At 49.3% G+C, this 4,893-nt stretch overlaps 1 protein-coding gene across 1 annotated transcript in view; it reads right to left on the minus strand.

The window, feature by feature from the left end:
- The window catches only part of Ccr7 (chemokine (C-C motif) receptor 7), a 15,744-nt gene extending 11,802 nt beyond the window's left edge, over nucleotides 1-3,942 (minus strand). The window contains exon 1 of the mRNA XM_005394362.2: nucleotides 3,927-3,942. The gene's annotated coding sequence lies outside the window, so the exon portion shown is untranslated. The remainder of the gene's footprint in view (nucleotides 1-3,926) is intronic.
- Between the last annotated feature and the right edge of the window lie 951 nt (nucleotides 3,943-4,893).

The following is a 4,893-nucleotide window of genomic DNA, read 5'->3' on the forward strand; positions in this document are numbered from 1 at the left end:
TGACCTTGCGCTTGCCAGGCAGGCGCTTTTACCGCTGAGCTAAATCCCCAGCCCCTTACATTTAGTTTTAATGCATCTTGAGACATTTTATGTATGGTGTGAGGTAGGGGTCCCACTCATTCAATTTTTAGGTCGCTGATTCCTAGTGTATAGAACTGTGATTGATATTTGTACATTTATCCTGTAACTTGCAACCTTGGTGAACTCATTTATTAGTTCTAATAGCATGTGTGTGTGTGTGTGTGTGTGTGTGTGTGTGTGTGCGGTCGTTAGGATTTTCTGAATATAACATCATGCCATTTGTGAATAGAGATAGTTTATGTCTTCCTTTCCACCTTGGATATTTTTTTTTCATGCCTAATTGCCCCAGCTAGAACATACAATACAATGTTGCCTAGAAATGGCAAGAATCCCTGGTATTATTCCCATATTAGGGTAAAAACAGTCTGTCTTTCACCCTTGAGTGTGTTGTTATCTGCGAGTCTATCATAGGTGCTCATGTTTATGTTCGCTTCTATTCTTAGCTTGTTGGATTTGGTCAAATGCTCATTCTGTGTCCTTGAGACAGTTTTTCTTCTTTCTCTCTCTTCCTTCCTTCCTTCCTTCCTTCCTTGCTTCCTTCCTTCCTTCCTTCTTCCCTCCCTCCCCCTTCCTCTCTTTCTTCTTCCTTCCTTCTTTCCTTCTTCTCTCTCTCTTTCTTTTTTTGAGACAGCATCTCACTGTGTAGTTTAAACTGGCCTTGAACTTACTATGTAACCCAGGCTGGCCTTGAACTCACAGAAATCCTCCTGCCTCAGCCTCCTGAGTACTGGAATTACAGCCATATGCCACTGTGCCCCGTGAGGCACTTTTTCACCTTTATTATATTAACTATGTTGTATCACATGAATTGTATATTTATATCTTGAACCAGTCTTGAATTCCTGGGATAAATTTCTTGGTTGTAGTATATAATATTTTAAAATATGTTTCTGGATTTGGTTGTTAATATTTTGTGGTGAATTATGTACATATATTTATAAGGATTATTGATCTTGTCAATTTTTGTTTTTCTTGTAATATCTTTGTGTGGCTTTGGTAGCAAGGCAAAACTGGTTAGATGTCAATTTTATTAGACTTACTGAAATATGAACTTTTGGCTTTCTTAATTTTCTCTAGTTTGAAATTCTATATTGTTAAATTTCCATTTAGTCATCACTTTTCTTCTTTCTGTGTGATTTGGGTGAAGTTCACTTTTTTCTTAAAATTGATGTGTTTCTTTTCACAAGTGTGGCATTTATGGCTGGCAGTTTCTCTTTTTTTGTTGTTGTTGTTTTTTCCGGTACCGGGAACCAAACTCACGACCTTGCACTTGCCAGGCAGGCGCTGTGCCACTGAGCTAAATCCCCAGTCCCTATGGCTGGCAGTTTCTCTACCAGCACTGTTCTAGCTGCATCCCATAAGTACTGGTATGTTGTGCTGGCATTTTCAGTCATCTCAATGTCTTTTGTAATTTCACCTCTGAGTTCTTTTTTGAGCTGTTAATTACTTAGGAGTGTTTATTTAATCTCCACATATTTGCAAATTCCTTACATTTTCCTCTGTCCCTGCTTGTGATCAGAGAATATATTGTCATTTCCATTCTTTTAAATTTATTGAGATATGTTCTGTCTTAAAATACGGCCTATTCTGGAGACTATCCTCTGCGCACCTGAAAAGAATGTATATTCTGTGTCATAAGGGAAGTGTTCTATAGATATGTTAGGTCTAGCTGATTCATAGTGCTGTTAAAATCTTCTGTTTCCTTGTTGACCTACTGCTTAGTAGTTGTATCTGCTATTAGAAGCCAGGCATTGAAGTCTCCGACTATTATTGTTGAGCTGTGTGTTTCTCCCTACAATTCTTTGTGTATTGGCGGGGGAGCTCCGCAGTTCAGGTGCGCACATATTTGTGTTGCTATGTCTTCCTGGTGGATCGACGCTCTTATCATTATAAATGTCCTTCTTTGTCTCCACAGGCGATTTTGGCCTAACAGCCTATGTTGTTTCACAGGAGAGCTATGCCAGCTCTGCCTTTTTGATGCTAGATTTTTTTTTCCCATCACGAGCATGTTTCTTCCACCCACCGAACGGTGGCATCCGTTCCTGCAGGGGCACACACTTGGGTCCACCAGCCTGCCCTCCTCTATGCCCTGATATCTGTAGGTCACTTCCCCATCGTGACCTCAGCTCCTGCTCCAGTGTTGGGGCTGTGGTGCCATTACCTCTCCCTGCGTCCCTCCAGCTTTAAGGATGGTGGCAACTTCCTGCCATCCTCCACTTTTGATGGCCTTGCCCTCTTTTGCTTGACCTCAGATTTTTTAACCATTGCTACAGTGGTTCCTTCTATTAAATTCCTTCTGAGTTTAGAATATGTAGAGCAGAGATGGTTCGCACTGACCCTAACTGATGCAAGGCGATTCCTCTTCCAAGGGGTTTGAGTTCTAGAAGTTAAGGTTAGATTACACCACCGCTGTCTACAGTTGTGAGCAAGGGGCCGACACGAGGCCGCTTCTCTAACAAAGGAAGGGAATACAAGGTGGTGCAGAAGGGAGGCAAACAAGCAGGTGGAACAGCTTTTCCCCTCCCTAAACTCACAGAGCATTCAGGTGGGTGGATGCAGCGTGCCGAGCTCCTCACCAGCTCCCTGTGTGATCGTGGGTGAGTGGAGAAGTGTTCTCATGGGTAGAGGCCCCCAACTATGGGCTCCCCAAGACTCTGAAGCCCAGGGCCTTTCCCTGGCACTCTGCCCATTGCTTAGCCATTCTTTGCTGGTCTCGGTTCCCCACAGGGAGACATCAGAGCCCTCACCAAACTTTCCACCCAGCCCGAAAGGGAGCCCGTTCACTGCGCGGACACCAGCAGTCCCTCGAGCTAGGGGGAAGGGACGCGAAGAGCTTACGCACCGGGGAGTGTGTTAGTAAGAAAGGTCAGGGCCACAGCTTGGAACGGTTCCAGGAGCTCCTTCCAGATGCTTCTAAAAAAAGTGAGCTTAAAGCCACAAGACCTGCTTTCCAGCCCCCAGCCCCCTTCCTGACTCGAGGGGTGAGCATGGCAAGCTGCTTCCTGTGTTTTGGCCCCGGCCATCGGAAAAGCAAAGGGATGGGACCACGTTCACGTGGGGCTGCTCTCTCAGGAAAACCTTCCTGGACCCCTCTTAGGCGGCCCCAGATCAGGACAGCCTGCAGACAGCCCGGGGCGAGAGTTGTGTGCAGCTGCACCCCAGTGCCCCGGACGAGGCCCAAGCCAGACCCAGGACTCCCGGGTGCTTCCTGCCCACTCCAGGGTCGCTGCACGGACCTTGTGCCCCAGGCTCGGAGGCCTCACTTTCAGTTTCTTAGCTGAGCTCTGAGAAAGGCCTCGGGAGTTCCCGAGTGTTTCTCAGCACTGACTGTGAGCTCCCCCTCTGCGTGCAAGGTTGGCTGTGTCAGTCGCCGCAATCCGCTGTCCGTGAGAGGCCCAGGCCCGTGCTACCTGAGCTGACCTCTGTCCTCGGAGCACTCACGGCCCCTCAGGGCCCCAAGGTGGGGTACACAGCAGCGACAGGGCAGCTGTTTCCTCTCTGAGACTATACTTCTTGCTTCTGGAGGACAAGATTGATTTGACAGTCTTTGCACTGCCTGGAGAAATGCCGACTTTATAAACAGGTTCTTACTGGGCATGGCAGTGCACGCCTGTAATCCTAGCTACTCAGGAGGCTGAAGCAGGAAAATCGCCAAGTTCAAGGCCAGCCTAGGCAGTTTAGAGACCCTGTCTCAAATTAAAAAAAAAAAGGACTCAGGTAGCTCCGTGGTTACGAACTCGCCTGCCATGTGTGCGGTGCTGGGTTCAGTGACCCAGCTCCAAAAGCAAAACCCAGCGCTTCTTTGATGTGATCGCGTATAACCCAGTGCTTTGCTCGAGTCTCACCAGCTGCCTGTGCCTGGAAGGCCTTTGCTCCTCCGCCCGATGGCAGCAGGTGCCGCACGCCTGCCAGAGATCCGAGGGCAGCTCCTTCTCACCCAGGCCCGGGGTGTCTCCCGCCCCATCGTGTCCACGCGGTCGTGTCCACACGGTGACGAGGCCGGGGCTTGTTCCGAAGTGAGGGCCCCTTCTTGGGAAGGCCTCTTCTTCCTTTCGCATTCCCTTTGCTGATACTGACTGTAGGTCCTCGGCTCGCCTGCTCGAGCGGGACTCATACTGTGACACTCCCAGCTTCTAGGCAGCGGGCGCCATGACGACTGCTTGGCTTCTGCAGGAACTTCGTGCCTTCACTCATTCATGGTGCCGGACTCCACGGACTCGGAGACAAACGCACGCAGTCCTTGGCGTTGCCGGAGTTACAGGGGCCTCATGGGGACATCAGGCTCCTTGGGCTGCAGTGACCAAATACTGAGGCAGAGCCTGTGTCCTCCCATGTCCCAGATCAAGGCCTGACTGTGTCACTCTCTGAGGGCTGTCATCCTGGCCTGTGGTGACTATTGGCTGTGCCTCACGGCCTTCCTCGGTGGGCATAGCGGTGAGAGCGGAAGCAGACATTCTGCTGTCCCTTCTCAGGAGAACGCCAATCCTGTGAAACCCACATGCGCTCTCTTTTTGGGAGGTGCTGGCGGTGGAACCCAGAGCTAGGCAAGTGCCATACCGCTGAGGACATCCCCAGCACCCTGCTCCCCACCTCCCTTTGGCACTGGGGGTTTTCATACTGAGCTGCAACCCAGCCCTCCTTTTAAAGACATTTTTTAACTCTGAGACTTGCAATCCTCCTGCCTCAGCCTCCAGAGCAGCTGGGAGTCCAGGCATGTACCACCACATCCAGCCAGGATCTGGCTTCATGGAACCTTAATTACTTCCTTAAATACCTCATTTGTAAGCCATGTTTGGAGCTTGAGGCTTCAAT

This window comes from Chinchilla lanigera, unplaced genomic scaffold (genome assembly GCF_000276665.1).
Source record: "Chinchilla lanigera isolate Chin_1 unplaced genomic scaffold, ChiLan1.0 scaffold00050, whole genome shotgun sequence".
NCBI classification, from domain to species: domain Eukaryota; kingdom Metazoa; phylum Chordata; class Mammalia; order Rodentia; family Chinchillidae; genus Chinchilla; species Chinchilla lanigera.